This window comes from Acipenser ruthenus, chromosome 4 (genome assembly GCF_902713425.1).
Source record: "Acipenser ruthenus chromosome 4, fAciRut3.2 maternal haplotype, whole genome shotgun sequence".
NCBI lineage: Eukaryota > Metazoa > Chordata > Actinopteri > Acipenseriformes > Acipenseridae > Acipenser > Acipenser ruthenus.
This window is the reverse complement of record NC_081192.1, coordinates 2690001-2709405: the sequence shown is the minus strand read 5'-3', so window position 1 is coordinate 2709405 and position 19405 is coordinate 2690001. Positions and strand designations below refer to the sequence as shown.

The 19405-nt window shown below is 41.2% G+C and overlaps 1 protein-coding gene across 2 annotated transcripts in view; it reads left to right on the top strand.

Moving 5' to 3' along the window:
- The window catches only part of LOC117400744 (KH domain-containing, RNA-binding, signal transduction-associated protein 3-like), a 191515-nt gene that overhangs the window by 74699 nt on the left and 97411 nt on the right, over positions 1 to 19405 (top strand). The window contains exon 1 of one of the 2 annotated variants that reach the window (XM_059021303.1): positions 17276 to 17601. The exons of the other annotated variant lie outside the window; for it this stretch is intronic. The gene's annotated coding sequence lies outside the window, so the exon portion shown is untranslated. Of the gene's footprint in view, positions 1 to 17275; positions 17602 to 19405 lie in introns of those variants that run through there. 2 annotated transcript variants of the gene reach the window in all.

The following is a 19405-nucleotide window of genomic DNA, read 5'->3' as shown; positions in this document are numbered from 1 at the left end:
CCTAACCCTACACCCCTCCCACGTAGAGATGTACCAACCGTAACCCTAACCCTACACCCCTCCCTCGTAGAGATGTACCAACCGTAACCCTAACCCTACACCCCTCCCTCGTAGAGATGTACCAACCGTAACCCTAACCCTACACCCCTACACCCCTCCCTCATAGAGATGTACCAACCGTAACCCTAACCCTAACCCTACACCCCTCCCTCGTAGAGATGTACCAACCGTAACCCTAACACTACACCCCTCCCTCGTAGAGATGTACCAACCGTAACCCTAACACTACACCCCTCCCTCGTAGAGATGTACCAACCGTAACCCTAACACTACACCCCTCCCTCGTAGAGATGTACCAACCGTAACCCTAACCCTAACCCTACACCCCTCCCTCGTAGAGATGTACCAACCGTAACCCTAACCCTACACCCCTCCCTCGTAGAGATGTACCAACCCTAACCCTACACCCCTCCCTCGTAGAGATATACCAACCGTAACCCTAACCCACCCCTACACCCCTCCCTCGTAGAGATGTACCAACCCTAAACCTACACCCCTCCCACGTAGAGATGTACCAACCCTAACCCTACACCCCTCCCTCGTAGAGATATACCAACCGTAACCCTAACCCTACACCCCTCCCTTGTAGAGATGTACCAACCGTAACCCTAACCCTACACCCCTCCCTCGTAGAGATGTACCAACCGTAACCCTAACCCTACACCCCTCCCACGTAGAGATGTACCAACCCTAACCCTAACCCTAACCCTACACCCCTCCCTCGTAGAGATGTACCAACCGTAACCCTAACCCTAACCCTACACCCCTCCCTCGTAGAGATGTACCAACCGTAACCCTAACCCTACACCCCTCCCACGTAGAGATGTACCAACCCTAACCCTACACCCCTCCCTCGTAGAGATGTACCAACCGTAACCCTAACCCACCCCTACACCCCTCCCTCGTAGAGATGTACCAACCATAACCCTAACCCTACACCCCTCCCTCGTAGAGATGTACCAACCGTAACCCTAACCCTACACCCCTCCCACGTAGAGATGTACCAACCCTAACCCTACACCCCTCCCTCGTAGAGATGTACCAACCGTAACCCTAACCCTACACCCCTCCCTCGTAGAGATGTACCAACCGTAACCCTAACCCACCCCTACACCCCTCCCTCGTAGAGATGTACCAACCATAACCCTAACCCTACACCCCTCCCTCGTAGAGATGTACCAACCGTAACCCTAACCCTACACTCCTCCCTCGTAGAGATATACCAACCGTAACCCTAACCCTACACCCCTCCCACGTAGAGATGTACCAACCCTAGCCCTACACCCCTCCCTCGTAGAGATGTACCAACCGTAACCCTAACCCTACACCCCTCCCTCGTAGAGATATACCAACCGTAACCCTAACCCTACACCCCTCCCTCGTAGAGATGTACCAACCGTAACCCTACACCCCTCCCACGTAGAGATGTACCAACCGTAACCCTAACCCTACACCCCTCCCACGTAGAGATGTACCAACCGTAACCCTAACCCTACACCCCTCCTTCGTAGAGATGTACCAACCGTAACCCTAACCCTACACCCCTCCCACGTAGAGATGTACCAACCCTAACCCTACACCCCTCCCTCGTAGAGATGTACCAACCCTAACCCTACACCCCTCCCTCGTAGAGATATACCAACCGTAACCCTAACCCTACACCCCTCCCTCGTAGAGATGTACCAACCGTAACCCACCCCTACACCCCTCCCTCGTAGAGATGTACCAACCGTAACCCACCCCTACACCCCTCCCTCGTAGAGATGTACCAACCGTAACCCTAACCCTAACCCTACACCCCTCCCACGTAGAGATGTACCAACCGTAACCCACCCCTACACCCCTCCCTCGTAGAGATGTACCAACCGTAACCCTAACCCTACACCCCTCCCACGTAGAGATGTACCAACCCTAACCCTACACCCCTCCCTCGTAGAGATGTACCAACCGTAACCCACCCCTACACCCCTCCCTCGTAGAGATGTATGCATGCAAACAGCATAAATAAATGCTCAGAATGCATGCAAACAGCATGAAAAAAGAAATACTCAGAATACATGCAAACAGCATGAAAAAATAAACTCAGAATACATGCAAACAGCATGAAAAAATAAATACTCAGAATACATGCAAACAGCATGAAAAAAATAAATACTCAGAATACATGCAAACAGCATGAAAAAAAGAAGTACTCAGAATACATGCAAACAGCATGAAAAAAAGAAATACTCAGAATGCATGCAAACAGCATGAAAAAAGAAATACTCAGAATACATGCAAACAGCATGAAAAAAATAAGTACTCAGAATACATGCAAACAGCATGAAAAAAATAAATACTCAGAATGCATGCAAACAGCATGAAAAAAGAAATACTCAGAATACATGCAAACAGCATGAAAAAAATAAGTACTCAGAATACATGCAAACAGCATGAAAAAAATAAATGCTCAGAATGCATGCAAACAGCATAAAAAAATAAATGCTCAGAATACATGCAAACAGCATGAAAAAATAAATACTCAGAATACATGCAAACAGCATGAAAAAAATAAATGCTCAGAATACATGCAAACAGCATGAAAAAATAAATGCTCAGAATACATGCAAACAGCATGAAAAAAATAAATACTCAGAATACATGCAAACAGCATGAAAAAAATAAATACTCAGAATGCATGCAAACAGCATGAAAAAATAAATGCTCAGAATACATGCAAACAGCATGAAAAAAATAAATACTCAGAATACATGCAAACAGCATGAAAAAAATAAATACTCAGAATACATGCAAACAGCATGAAAAAAATAAATGCTCAGAATGCATGCAAACAGCATGAAAAAATAAATGCTCAGAATACATGCAAACAGCATGAAAAAAAACCTCATAATATATTTGTGATGACAAAGAGTATATGATCAACACCCCTAACTCAAATGCATTTAATGAACCCTTCATGTAAAAAAAAAACTTATCAAGTGTTATGCACCCTAAACGAGAAAGAAATAAAGATTATTAAAACCTGGAATTTAAAGTAATTATCTACATATATATTTTAGGAAATCTGGCCCGATACTGCTGAATATATTGTTCCTGAACGATGGTAATGACTGCGGCCCAGTACTGGCCCAATGAAGGGTCGCCAACAGTGATGGCGAGCTGACACTGCTGATGAAATGCCAGTTCTGGCCCGATGTCGCTGGCTATCTGGGAGGGAGAGGCCTATTTGGTGATTAAAAGGCCTGTGGTGTTTTGATGCAACACCATTTACATGAAGTGAATACTGCATGTATTTCAGCATTACACATTTTAATAGGGAGTTCTGGTGCTAGTAATTAACTGACACCTGCTCACTGTGGGTGCCTGAATGCAGCACTGCTCTAGTGCATTGGGAAAGGAAAGCAGCTCACATCAGACTATCGCTGCTTCTTTACATGCGTTAACACAGCATTCGTCCTGGAGAGAGACCTCAATAAATCCATCCTGGAGATCCTTCTCTTGAGAGTCCTGTTTCAACCTTTGGAGACAAATCAAATACAGATCGTTCTTTTCTTTGTTTCAGTGCTGAACACAGCCCCTGCCTAAAGAAGCCCAGAGGCTAATTTTGTATATTTTGTGACTGATTGTCCTCTATAAATATAGACATTAGACAAGAGGCAGAACTGTCCGCTTTGTGGCTGTTGGATTTTCTCTAAAGTAATGGGCATCAACTGAAATCTTCCAGCTAGGAAGCCGAAGTGTGCCCAATGGCAAGAAGATGTTTGTTTTCAAAGCACTGTGAAGCACTGATGACAATCATGGGATTAAACAAGGTGAGTGGTTCTCCACCCTCACAGTAGTAAACAGTGATGGGAAAGCTTACCAGGTTTTACAGTAGCTTCCTATGATGCAGTGCTTTATACTTCAGCACCAGTTAAAGAACCAATGATCCAAATCCACTATAATAATAGCCTTGAGTATCCATTGAGGCTCTTCAGTTGCAAACACTGCATGGGCCTTGGAACATTCGTACTTGTAACTTTGATTTAGGCACTCCTGATATTATTCCCTGACAACTGTGTTTTCAGCTGTAAATATCTACAGTAGACTTCTAATTATTATTATTATTGTGTTAGAAACTCAGAATACATGAAAACAGCATAAAAAATTCAGTCTCTCTCATCTGAATCAGTCTCTCTGATTCATCATACTATGCATTTTATGACATGGGGAAGAGTGCATGATACAACTTATACAATTGCTTACCAAAAAAACCCAGCAGTTTCATTTTAAAAATAGGAAGAAAAAAATGACAGGTATGGTGTTGTGTAGGCTTAGAAACCATTTCTAAACAGCAACCCTCCCTGGGGATAAATATGATCTCTTTTTACCTGTTCCTAGAGCAAGTTTCCACCTCCATAATTCCAAACTTTTTAATCTTGAACACAAATAACCCCCATTCCTGCAAGCACATAAAAAACAACCTTTTCTGGCATTGCTGTTAATGTCTTTTATATGCATACTGTTAGGTACCTATAAAATTGCAATACTGTAGGACGCTATATATACTATCGACGCTATACTTATTCCTTATCATTTTACTATTCAGTGTTCTGTTAAAATGAGACCTTAAATAAGGAAATATAATTAAGCTATACTTTCTGAGGAAGGAAATTGCCAGCGATCAGGCAGGTTATCAAGGATTAAGACTGGGTTTTAAGAAATCAGATTGCAAGTTGTATGGTCACTGACATAATACTTTTAAGACAGCAAGCTTGACTGGCTCTCATATTACAAGAGGTGAAAACATACCTCAGAGTAAGATGAGCAATGGAGCAATGAGCATTAAGTGGAATTGGCCTTTAGCTTACCCTCAGCTATTCTTTGTTTCAGCCTTTGCAAAAGAACCATTACTTTAGACTGCTTACAGTATTTTTCTAAGCGGTGTTTCTTTTTTCCAGAAAATTGCAGATGTGTCCTTTTAAAGAACTGTCTGTTTTATTCAGCTCATTTCTTCCGCTTTTGTTATTGAAATGTCCGCTTCACTTTGCTGAAGTCACAAACCACCACCTACAAAATTACAAATATAGACCTGCTTTTACAGTGGAAATTGCAGCAACATTTACTTTTACTGATACAGTGTAAATAGCTTATTTTGGGCATAGGTAATCACTAATCATTTTGTGGCTGGTTGGAGATCCAAAGGGAGCAGGTTAGGTACCAATATAATATCCTTCGATGAACAACCCCAAGACTCTTCAGCCCAATCCCTCTAGTGCCTGGGCTATATCATTAGCATGTTTTAGCTTTTCAGTCAAAAGGCATATACGGCCAGCCCTGTCATACAAATGCAAGTTTTCTCTGTGGCTTCTCTGTAAAAGACGTACTGTACACGTAGGCTGTATCAGTTCTGTACAACCTACCATTTACATTTGGAGGCATCAAGCCTGCCTTTTTTTATTCCAATGCTATACCCACTAGGTACCCATGTCACTGTTTATTTATTGTGCTAAGAAAAAAAAAGAAGCATCACAAATGTATCAGAAGCTTGTCCCCTCCATGATACTTTTAGGTGATGCCATGTGGAAATACATTTAATTACGTTGACTTGTGAACTGACAAGCTGTGATTCACAATGGATTTCAATCCTTGTTACACAACAGGACCTTGTTTCTTATTGGATTGGCTTGGTTTAGTGTCATAGCAGGAATGAAGCCAGTTTATTAGTCTAATAAAAGGTGCTGGGATTCAAATTAGTTCTGATGTAGATGTGCACAGCGGAGGCTGTTCTGCAAAGTAACTCTGTGCTCTTAGCATCTCTTTTAGTGTCTTCTTGCACTGCTTTATATATTCTATGAAGGATTGAGTTACATTTTATTCTGTTTCAGAATGGGTTCATTTTTTTAAATGTATAATTTAATTTAGCATTGCATATTAAATAACTTTGGGCTCAAAGTAATTCCATCATTTTCTTTAATACCTTAGTTGATGTTTTTAGAGTCCTCATTAAAAACAATGGAGACCCTTATATGCCGATCATGTCTATCTGTCTGTCTGTCTGTCAGTCACATTATACCGGGTGCCTTGATTTTGTACCAGACTTTTATTATACACTCCTAGCCTCCTATGTAGATGTTTGGGGTTGTATTTGGTGACAGATTGTACAGGATACAGATTGTATATGAATACTTGTATCCTGTACATGCACTCATTCATACATTAAGCAGTCCAAAAGCATTGCATCATCACTTTACTCCGTATCTGCCTAATGCACATACACAGAACATACTGTAGGCACTGGAGAGCGCTCAGAAGTTATTTCTAATTGTGTTGGGGTCTACAGTAAACCTTAATGTTTATTAAACAGGCTATACACATAGCAGCCAACTTCCCAGTGCATCTATTCATGCAAGCGATCCATGCATTATGAAATATCTTTTAAGTTCTAGAGCCCCTTATGGTTTCTAAAATAGTTCTTAGATATTTACATTTTTGTTGCTTAAATGCCCATTTCAGTGCCTGCAATGGCCTATTTATTTATTAATTTATTCATTTTTAATGAAAATCCATTACCTCAATACATGTCTTTTTATGCAGTTTGCCCAATACCTTCCAATGTGTTTAATAAAACCTGTTGTCTTAGTTGTTATTCACAGAAGGAATGCACCAACTGTCCTAATCTTGGAGAGTCAATATCCAGCATGCTATTAATCTGAAAGAACCATGACCAAATAAATCACACCTGACATTCGGTAAAATGAAGAAAGCGTGATGAAACAGTTTTGCACGTGATGTAATGTGCAAAACCACTGTAAAATACTAGTGCGCTGGTGTAAAGCTAGTGTAAAGCATCATCTTGTTAATTCTGTCATCATGCATCAAAGATACACAACAGGCCCTGAAGTCCAAAGGGCATTTTTTTAAAAGAAAATTTACAATTTCAACAGTGCAAACTAGAATTAAACAACTTAGTTGCAAGTAGAAATGGCAACTGATGGTTTGAGAAGTGTCTTGTCAGTTTTATATTATTACAAAATGCTATTTTTTTTCTTTTCTGAAAATTTGCTTCAAAATAGGGCCTGGCATTTACAGAATTGGTCCCCTACTACTTCACAAACAAACTCAATATGCATTTACACTGCAGGAGCAGATTTATAACATTGCACACTGGCACTTTAGAGCAGTGGCTTTTAACCCTGGTGCTGGGGACCCTCTGTGTCTGCTGGTTTTCACCTCACCTCTGATCGAAAACAGCTGCTGCCACTCATCAGCCCCGCCTAACTCCTCTTTAGCTACAGATAGATTTGGCCGCCCTATTAAACTCCGGGGGTCGCCAAATTTGTAACAATTTCAAGGACTTGGTCTGCAACAACTCCAACTGCTGATTTCATCACTCCTGTTCCTTCTGGGTCAACGCTCACGCACAATCCATCTGCCTGCAGAGATGCTCTAAATAACAATCAACCCTGACGGTTTCTTCTTCCGTCAACACACTTGCTTTATCTGAATCCCTAAGTCTCCACCCGGCTCGGCAGTTGTTGAATACCTCCTCAATGGCCTCCAACATGACTTCTCCACCGGGTTGTCCTGCCTTCTATCTTCCTCCCTCTCCTGCAACAACCTCCGTTCAGCAACATCAGACCCTTGATCAAGGCTGAGGTGGACAAAGGTTTTTTCTAAAGGTTCTGTCTCTCTCCGTCCCCTCCTACCCACAAAGCTGGCCGTCAACTGGACCTCACCTTCTCCAGGGCCTGCTGCCCCTCCACCCTCTCTGTCACCCCCCTGGACCTCTCTGATCACTATTTCATCTCTTTTTCTCTGTCTCTCCCCCCTCTCCCTGCTCCTCCTACCCCCACTGTCACCTCTCGCCGTAACCTCCGATCTCTCTCCCCCTCTGTCCTTGCCTCCACTGCTCTCTCTCACCTCCCTCCTATCGACTCCTTTTCACAACTCTCCGTAGACTCTGCTACCTCCACCCTCTTCTCCTCACTCACCTCTTCCCTCGACTCCCTCTGTCCCCTCACCTCCCGACCTGCTCGCCCCTCCCCTCCCCATCCCTGGCTCTCCTCTGCGCTCCGCTCGGCAAGAATCACACTGCGATCTTCTGAAAAGAAATGGAAGAGAACCAAACTCCCTGCTGCCCTAGACCTTTACCGCACTCTCCTCTCCTCCTTCTCCTCTACTCTCTCCTCTGCTAAATGTACTTATTTCCAATCTGTAATCCAAGCCTCCACTAACAACCCACGTAAACTATTCTCTACCTTCTCCTTCCTCCTAAACCCTCCCCCCATCCTCCTCCCTCCTCTATCTCCCCTGATGACTTTGCCTCCTTCTTCTCTTCTAAAATCTCAGATATCCGCAAACTCTTTAACACCTCTCCCTCCCCCGCACCCCCTCCTGCTCCAACCCCTACACCCACTACATCCCCTACTAACTCGCTCTCCTTCTCCACCTTCTTGCCCCTCTCAGACTCTGACCTCTCCTCCCTGCTCCAGGGTCACAAACCCACCACGTGTGCCTTGGGCCCCCTCCCCACTCACCTCTTTCAAGCTGCTGCTCCTGCTCTACTCCCCTTCATCTCCTCCCTCCTCAACACCTCTCTACTTCCTGGTATCTTTCCCTCTGCCTTCAAAAAAGCCTCTATCACTCCCCTCCTCAAAAAACCTACCCTCGACCCCATCTCCCTCCAGAGCTACCGTCCTGTCTCCCTCCTACCCTTCCTCTCCAAAACCCTCGAGCAGACTGTACACCGCCAGCTCTCTGCTTTCCTGTCCAACCACTCTCTGCTTGATCCTCTCCAATCTGGCTTCCGCTCTGCTCGCTCCACTGAAACCGCCCTCCTGTCTGTCACCAACTCACTTAAGTGTGCCCGAGCTGCCTCTCTCTCCTCTGTCCTAATTCTCCTCGACCTCTCTGCTGCCTTTGACACTGTTGATCACTCTATTCTACTATCATCTCTCGCTGACCTGGGGATCTCTGGCACTGCTCTGGCCTGGTTCTTCTCCTACCTCTCCAACCGCACTTACCAGGTAACCTGGCGTGGAGCAACCTCCACACCTCACCCTCTCTTAACTGGAGTCCCCCAAGGGTCAGTCTTGGGTCCTCTCCTGTTCTCTCTCTACACCCACTCCCTGGGCCCCCTCATCGCATCCTATGGTTTCTCATACCATTTCTATGCTGATGATGCTCAGATTTTCCTCTCCTTCCCCACCTCTGACTCCACCATCTCCTCCCGTATCTCTACCTGTCTGTCTGCTATTTCCTCCTGGATGCACTCGCATCACCTCAAACTCAACCTCTCTAAATCTGACCTCCTTTTCTTTCCCTCCTCCTCCCCCTCCTCTGATCTCTCTATCTCTGTTCCTCTGGAATCTACCACACTCTCTCCCTCTTCCTCCGCTAAGAACCTCGGAGTCACCCTGGACCCCTGCCTCTCTTATTCCCAGCACATCTCCACTCTGGCTTGCACTTGCCAATTCTTCCTGAGCAACATCCGAAGAATCTGACCCTTCCTCACCAACTACGCTACCCAGCTCCTGGTCCAGGCCCTGGTACTCTCCCACCTAGACTACTGCAACTCCCTCCTGGCTGGCCTCCCTGCGTCCGCCACCCGTCCGCTCCAGCTCATCCAGAACTCTGCTGCCCGCCTGGTGTTCTCTCTGCCTCGCTTCGCCCACGCTACTCCACTACTCCGCTCGCTCCACTGGCTCCCGATCACCGCTCGCATCCAGTTCAAGATTCTTGTACTAGCCTACAGATGCCTTGACCAGACTGCACCCAGCTACCTCCAGACCCTCATCTCTCCCTACACCCCCACTCGACCTCTCCGCTCCGCCTGCACTAGAAGACTGGCTCTACCTCCGCTACGCTCCCCTGCCTCCAGAGCCCGCTCCTTCTCCACCCTTGCTCCGCAGTGGTGGAATGACCTTCCTACAGATGTCAGGACTGCCCAGTCCCTGACCACATTCCGGCGCCTCCTTAAGACTCGCCTCTTCAAACAGCACCTGTAGAACTCCTCTGTTTGTATCCTGGGACACTATCACCCTTCATTTAAATGTGCTTTATTTTGCTCTTATCTGCCCCCTATTTTACTGCATTTAATCCTGTACTTCAGAATACTGTAATCTGCCAAGTGTTTAACCTGTAGTATTTTGTATTTAATCATATCCTGATGTAACTATCACTATTTAATCATATCCTGATGTAACTATCACTATTATCTGCTGTATTATTGAATTGTGTTTTGTCACACTTGTACTTTGCTTGAACAAAAGTTATTGTATTTCTTGCTCTTATTGTATTACTTGTATAGTAACACTTGAAATGTATTTGCTTATGATTGTAAGTCACCCTGGATAAGGGCGTCTGCTAAGAAATAAATAATAATAATAATAATCATTTTATGGCTGGCCCCTTCCCAGCCCCTCCATTCCCAGTGTTTCGGATCAACCTGATCGGCATTGCCACTCGAAGTATTTCTGGAAAGAAACACCTTATCATCAACCTCTTGGCTCCTCGAGGCCAATCCACCAGTAATATTAACACCTTTGCGGTCCTATGTCAGACCTGGTCCGACATTGCAATTATTCCTATCTGGTCCATTGTCGGACCCTGTGGTAGAGTGGTAGAAGTGGTAGAGTCTTTTCATTTATTTATGACCCCAGAAATGATTGACACTATTGTACTTGAGACAGGGAGGCCAGAAGAAGAATCAGAGAGTGGAATGAAGGTAATCCCATTAGCCTGCGCGATGACTGGAAAGCAGTGGATGCCACAGAGATGCAAGCTGTCATTAGCCTTCTTATCATTGCAGGGGCATCCCGAAACAAACACGAGTCTCAAATTTCCCTCTGGTCAGAGGCTGATGGCAAACCTGTGTTTACTGCAACAATGTCCAGAACAAGATTCCAGCAGATATTGAAATATATGAGATTTGATGATAAGGCCACAAGACAAGAAAGAATGGCAACAGACAAGCTAGCCCCTTTTAGGGATATATGGACTATGTTTGTAGCCCAGCTACCAAAATTCCTGATCCCGGGCACAGACTTGTGTATGGATGAGCAGCTTGTTGGTTTCAGAGGCAAATGCAGTTTCCGCCAGTACATCCCATCAAAGCCAGACAAATATGGAATTAAAATCTGGTGATCCTGCAATGCAGAGACCAGTTACCCACTGAAAGAAGAGTTGTACCTCGGCAGGGAACCAGGAGAGCAACAAGAAGTAGGCCAAGGGGCCCGAGTTGTCAAACAGCTTGTGGCACCCTGGAACAAAAGTGGTAGAGGTGTCACTGCAGACAACTTTTTCACATCCATTCCACTGGCTGAAGAACTACTTTCTGATGGACTAACATATGTTGGCACTGTCAGGTCTAACAAACCACACATTCCAGATGAGATGAAGGCCAACTATGCCCGAGAGAATAACACTTCGCTGTTTGGATTTCATGGGCAGCTTACCTTGGTGTCATATGTACCAGCAAAAGGCAAGGCGGTGCTGGCATTATCTACCATGCACCATGACACTAAAGTTCAGGGTGAGCAGCAGAAACCAGAGATCATACTACGCTACAATGCCACCAAGAGTGGTGTTGACAATCTTGATCATCTTGCAAAGATGTGCACAACAAGACGGAAGATCAACAGATGGCCCATGACACTCTTCTTCAACCTGATAGACATTGCTGCTATCGCTGTGTTCATCACCTGGATGGGAAATTTCCCTGACTGGAGGTCCTCAGATGGGAGCCGACGCCGTAAAATCTTCTTGAGAGAATTAGAGAACACCCTCATCATGCCAAACATCAAGAGAAGAGCTCAAACTCAAAAGCTCCAGTCTCCAGTCAGAGCTGCAATGCTAAGCATGGGGGTGAAGAAAACGACTTGCGCTGTGAAAGTGCCACACTCTGCTACCAAACCCACTAAGCGCAAACGATGTGGACTCTGCAACCGCAACAAAGAAAGGAAAGTAGCAAGTGTCTGCTACTCTTGTCAACAGCCAGTATGCTCTGAGCATAGCATTCATCAGATTGTGTGCCATGACTGCCTGTAGAATATGGGGGTATCATATAACAAAAATAAGTCAGCAGTCAGATTGAACAACTTTCAATGTGTGATGGCATAACTGGTAATGTAGACTATGTTTTCATTGTGTTTTATGCTCATTAAAAAATGTAGTACATTGATGTTCATGCCAAGTACTACAGATAGGAGTAGTTGTAAGAGTTTTCTGTTAGTTGCTGTTCTTGGTTTTATGTAAATGCCATTAATTTGAACTAAATGCATATGAAAAAATGAAAACAAGTTAAAATATGACAGTAATGCATGAATTAGAGGAATGAGAAAGAAGAGATGATGATGTCATATTGCCTTTTTACAGCTGATAAGGAATTAGTTTTACAAAATGCCAGTTTATTATACAAAGAGTTAGTCATATTTCCATTTTTTATCATTTGAAATTATATTTAGAATTTGTCAGAATTATATAATATTTGGTTATTTGATTCAAAACAAGTCATTTTTTACCTTTCTGAAAGCTTAATAAAAGAAAGTGTTGCTGTTGCAGTGACTGTGGTTTTATTTCAGTAGTTTCTTTTTGGGGTCAAAATGACCCCAGTTGGTAATTTGTGTATGTGAAATATGTTGGTATCTTGAGGGATATGAATGTAAAGAAACATATAATACGTTTCACAGAAATACGTTCTATTTGACATTTCTGAGCAACAGGAAGTCCCATGTGTAGCAGGGGTATACTTTTTGGAATATTACAGAGGAATACAGCAGTTGAACAAATAAATTGCTTTACACTAAACCATATTTACTTTTTGTGTCAGCTAATCATTTCCTAACAATATTTCAAGTCACAACTTTTGTCTACTTCAATTTTACTTCAGAAATCTAATTGAGTGTTTTGAAATTATGGACAGCAAACCCAACACACATACATTACATAACACACCTAGTGATAAATTATTTAATGTGTCTGACATTAAAAAATACAACAAATAAACAAATGTAATTACATTCCACTCTCCATATCCCAAATGTAACACACTCAGATAATTTACAAAATCATACAGTATTAAAGCACCATATTGAAATATATATATATATATATATATATATATATATATATATATATATATATATATATATATATATATATATATCAATCAGTTATAATAATAATAATAATAATAATAATAATAATAATAATAATAATAATAATACATTATTACATTTAGATGAAAAAAAACAGCAAGCCTTTACCGTTATCCAAAATTCAAACACTACATACATTTTACATGTCAACCTCCACATCCCTTGACTTTTCTTAAGTGATTCCATTTTCCATGGAAATGTAGACAGCAGTGGAGGACTCCCTGCTGTGCAAAGCCATTCCTTATGTATGCTGTCAGTACAGATTGAATTTGTTTTTATTGGGCAGAGAAAATAGATAGCTTTATAAAAACACAGAAGTGGGTTCTGTTCCACCTGGATCCACAAGGTCAGCCTCTCAGGGGGCTTTAGAAATAAAGATCTCAAACAAGATCTTTGGTGAGTCACATGATGATTTCATTTTGTGATTCGGAGTGAACAGAGTAATAACAAAAACATGTTTGTGCTTTTTTATCGGTATTTAATTGTAATGTTGATACTTTTTAGCACGATTAAACCATAGATACAGTATGTGTGAATGTTTCCATATTTATGCATAACTCAGTTATTATTTTTAATATTATATTGAAAAACCCTAACCTAATTTGAATACATTTTAACTCATTTTGTCTCATACAGACACACCAATAGTGCTGGTTGTTTTGTTGTTTTGACGTGTATTAATAACGGTTGTTAATATACCTTTATAAGGGGGGCCAAATTTGCCATGACACCCCTCCTGTTTTTACAAGCAGTTTTTCTTTTTCTGGTTTGTTTTGATTTAGTTTTGCTTTTAGTTTGCGACTGTGGACCATGGAAGCACAGTCCATCAAAGATAATTGACATACTACCATGGGAGCAGCTGCTGTATCTGTGTTGGTCCTAGTTATGTAGCTGGACATTTAAAGATACTGTAAAGTGTGGCAGCAGTGGCAGCAGTATGGCGTAGTGGTTAGGGCCCTGTTTAGGGTTCAATCCCCGGTGCGGACACTGCTGCTCTACCCTTGAGCAAGGTACTTTACCTAGATTGCTCCAGTAAAAAAACCCAACTGTATAAATGGGTAATTGTATGTAAAAAATAATGTGATATCTTGTAACAATTGTAAGTCGCCCTGGATAAGAGCATCTGCTAAGAAATAAATAATAATAATAAAAGACTAGACCATCTGTGACCCATATATATATATATATATATATATATATATATATATATATATATATATATATATATATATATATATATATAGTATATAAAATAATAACCGGTATATGTGTAGATTTACCATCTCAGCGGTCAATGTGTAAAATAATTAAGGAGATGGTAGTTATAATGCTACAGCATCTGAGGTGAATTCGGAAATAAAGTAACGTCAGGGAGCTTAATGGTGAAAAAAATATATAATAAAATAAAAAGATTTCTGTAAGATCGGTTACGTACTTGGGTAAATTAACTAATTAATTATTTATTTTTCTTAAACTCCAGCCTTATGATTCTTTTGTATTATTTAATTAATCTTTGTAAACGTTACTGCATCCCTTCTGCAATATTCTTCTTCTTCTTCTTCTTCTTCTTCTTCTTCTTCTTCTTCTTCTTCTTCTTATTATTATTATTAAATAATAATAATAATAATCATTTATGTATTTAGTAGAGACCGTGTATTAATGTTTTGTCCTATATACAGACATGATTAGAGACAGATTCCTGGTTTTATTCTAACGATTTTATCACCCTTGTCTTTTGCAAAATGTACCATAGGGCAAACGCTGGGTATGGACATAATTATATCACTGCAGCACAAACTCATGCCTCTACTGTGTGTGATTTAGTATTATTAAGTTGAACTCATTTAGAAAAAAGCATGACCGAAGTGCACGCAGGTTTTGCATTTCAGTGAGAATCATACAGTGGGCAATGTCATTTTGCTGCTAAAACATTATTTTGTATTGTGAATTGTTGCCAGACAGTGATCACGGATGTAAGAGATTGTTTACAATCATCTCCTTAGTTATTTTATTGACCGGTTAATCTATAGATTTACTGATTTTACATATATATATATATATATATATATATATATATATATATATATACTGTATCTATCTATATATATATATTGTAGCGATCTTGGTTCCCGCAGGCAGGCACATCACACAGGCGGAGGGCGAGCGCGAACCCAGGACCTCTCGCACTAAAGAATAGCGCCGATACCGCTGTACAAAAGAGCCGGCTTCTTTGCAAGGAGCGTATATTGGGCTTAAGTCTTTGTGTGTGATTACGTCACCTACCTCACCTACTAGCCCTACTGCTGCCTTCCCCCATGCAAGCTACTATATATATATAGTAGTGGAGGCGTATTTGGTCCACAACAGAATAATTAAAGACAGCACAGGTTGCAGTTCAAGCAGTTAAAAATGCTCTTATTATTGAAAAAGGAAAAGGAACGACAGGCAAAAGGACTCTGTTTTTAGGAAAAAGATAAGTAGCTCAGTAGGCAGCGCCAATGACACATAACACAATATATAATGTGTGTGTGTGTGTGTGTGTGTGTTTAAAACGTCCTTAGCAAACTATAAGGAGAGATCTACTGCTGTATGCAGTAAGTCATTGTACCATGCATGTTAATTGGGAGGGAATGTGGATCCTATAAGCATCTTTGTATAAACAGTATTATGTTGCTGCTGCATTATACTCTGTGCTTATTCTGACAAGCAGATTTAATAATTCAACAACAAGTGTCAGCAGGGTATGAATCTGAAGTACTTTATTCATACTGAGTGTCCAGAGCAGAAGCTGGATTTGTCAAGAATGTATTGAGGCTGTTGAGGCAACCCAGAGCACACCTTCTAAAAACCACTGTATTTTTTGCATGGTATTTTTACAGTTTTCCCATGGCTGTACTCTGCATTTACCATAGTTTACCCTGGTTTGCCATGTTTATTAATATGCTTTTCCATACCTCTCCATGCTTCACAATGCACACCCATGGCTTCACCATGCTTTCACTACACTTTATTGCACTTTGCTGTGTTTTTACTATGGGAGACTTTATTATAAGCGGGATGTCAGCTTCTCATCAGAAGGACATAAATCAATTATAATATTACATTATGGAAGGAAATTCTAACCTACACCCGAATCGTAATCTTAAAGCATTACAAAACGCCTTGCAAAATGTACAAGAAACGCATTACTTTACCCTTGCTGTGTCCCGTGTTGAACAAGAAACGCATTACTTTACTCTTGCTGTGTCCCATGTTGTACAAGAAACGCATTACTTTACCCTTGCTGTGTCCCGTGTTGTACAAGAAACGCATTACTTTACTCTTGCTGTGTCCCGTGTTGTACAAGAAACGCATTACTTTACCCTTGCTGTGTCCCGTGTTGAACAAGAAACGCATTACTTTACTCTTGCTGTGTCCCGTGTTGTACAAGAAACGCATTACTTTACTCTTGCTGTGTCCCATGTTGTCCCTATCGCAACATCATTTTTTTTAAGCATTATGCCAATACTTTTTAAAGTTTTAATCATGCATCATTGGTCTTAAATGAACTGGGCAATATATATTCTCAACATTTACTCAGGAGTGTTCGCCAGGAGAAAAAATTTAATCTCTTTTTTAAGGATCGCAGTGTATCCAGATCACCTGCAACAGTACTGGCTTTTTGATCCCACAATACACCACTCATTTCAATCGGAGGTTGTTGAAAAAGGGAGCATGCACACTGGCACACTGCAATGTTTGTAAGGAAAAATCCTTTTCTCCAGGCGAACGTTCCCAAGCAAAAGTTGAAACAAAGTCATTTGCATATAATGTATCAATAATATCAGCAATATTTTGAAAAGAATTGCTGTGATATGGACAACAGGGTATACAGCAAAGGTAAAGTGATGTGTTTCTTGAAAACCTTGCAGGGGGTTCTGGAACACGTTAATTCACTTGAAAATGCACCTCTTGTTAGAGTCATTTTCTTTTTTTCTTTCAAGACATACATATCGATAAATGACGTACAATAAACTAAATTCATATGAAGAGACGATGTAAACTTATCTAGCAAACAACGCTTTAAAAAGTTGTTTTGTAGGACAAACTCACGGGATAGGGTCAAAGTGCTACTGCGGTACCAACGTATAACGGAAAATTTTAGCGGGGAATTTATTTTGGCTTTATTGGCGGTTTTGATTGGATCGCCAATAATTCTTCCACCAATCAGAGTGAGGCATACAGTGAGTGTTCCCGGCCTCTGACAGACTGGTATCCAGCGCAGGTTAAAGAAGCATCAAAGTGCATATGAGAATGGCAGAGTGATGAAGCCAATGTGCTTGAAAAATTTAAAAGCAGACCGGGCATTTACATCAACAGATTTAGAAAATCTGGAATTTATGATGCGCTCAGGAAATCCAAGGTAGTGTAAACTGCGCGGGCTACTGTGGTACCTGTATGGCTGTTCTTTTTTATGTAAAGGAGTTTTGTGTTATTGTTTTTACAAGGGGTTAATTAAGTACTGTAACAACCCAAATAGTTTATTCCAGGCTTGTTAAAAAGTCTGTAACAAATTTGCTTTGGATTGTTATTGTCGATTCGTTGTAGATGCTACTATTAAGACACCCTCCGTGCAGGTATCGCAACGCCCTTAAACAATATGTTAAAATAAACGAGTTCTGCACCGTATAAAAAAATGAGTTGATTTTGCCAGTGCTTGCTAGTCTATTAACTAGTTTTAAATGTAAAGCATTTTTGTTTCAGCTTTATTGTTAAAGTTTTCACACGTGGCAATACTGTCCTACAATTACTAAATTATACTGTGATCATTGTGTTATGTTAGTGAACCAGAGGTACATTTTAAAACTGAGTTAGCAAATGCCTATATCGTTAAAGTGTACTGCAGCTACTAATCCTATCCAATTATTGGTGTCTTAAAATTAACGACAAGGCCTTCTTTGTTCTTATCCAAGTTGCTGCAGTGACACTGTAGATGCTATAACAAGTTACAGTAGATGAGATACTGTTTTAGAAGACAGATTTCATTAAGTAAACATGTATTTGAATGTTTTTAAATTAAAAGTAGAAATACAAAAATGTGGCATTTTTCTTTGTGAACGTGCTAAGAGTTAAAAACGGCAATTCAAAAACCGTCAAAATCTACCAAGGTAGCAAATCTGCGAATTTAATACAAGTCAAAATGTCCCGTTATACAGTATATGCTTACATATGTGGATGCCTGAGTTAAGAAATAAGCTGCCTCATTATTTGGAATGGAGATGTAATTGTAATGGATACTGTTTAATGGTATATCATTTGCTTTTTGTGATTTAATGAAGGTATTATCTCAATGTGTAGCCACTATGTCATTCCTGCTTTTTATGTATTCCTGTTTATAAATGAGTTGTTTGACTCCTGCAGTTCTTTCCCTTGTAAAATAGGTACAGGTATAGAGAGAGTAGAAGAAAAATACATATACCTTTGAGTTAGTAGAATCTTCTAACTCTTGGCACAGCTTGCTCCAGCGTGCCACAATAAGACTTTAATCTAGGCTAAGTCTACCACCACATAACCATGCAAACAAGGAGGCTACACATTAGCCTACTATTTCAATTGAAACTGCTGTGCCACTACTGGTATCAGTAATTGCTAGATCATCTGCTTATTTAAACTGTTGACTGATGGAGCCAAGGCTAGCTCTTTTCTACTAGGAGCTACTATGTTAGCATAACTAGGGCTTTTGTGGAAACGGTTGTTTCTCCTGGCGTTTGTGTGTTAGCTCAGTCGCATGTAACTTGGACCTCTACAGTATGTAATACCTCGGGACACTTGTGCATGAGAGTGGCTTCTACAGTACTTTTTCAGATGTTTATTTAGTGTGAAACAGGCTCTAATGTGAAATAGGCTCCCTGGTGGATAATGTTACATTTCCTGGACATGTAGGTTGTCCTGGTCATTGTGGAAGCTGCAGATCAATCTGTAATACAGTGCGTGAACTTAAACAGTTGGTTCAGATGACCAGACGTCATGGAGCGTTACCATGGTGACTGGGTTTTGACTTTGTCTCTTACCTCCTCCTGGGAGATCAATGTGTACCTTTTACAAAGAAGGGCCTTTTTCTTTTTTTCTTTGTTAGCGTGCTTTCTAGTTAATTCTCAGGATGATACTGAATTGCCAAGTTTAAACAAATAAACAACAAAAAAGATTTGTTACATGTATTTTTTCAC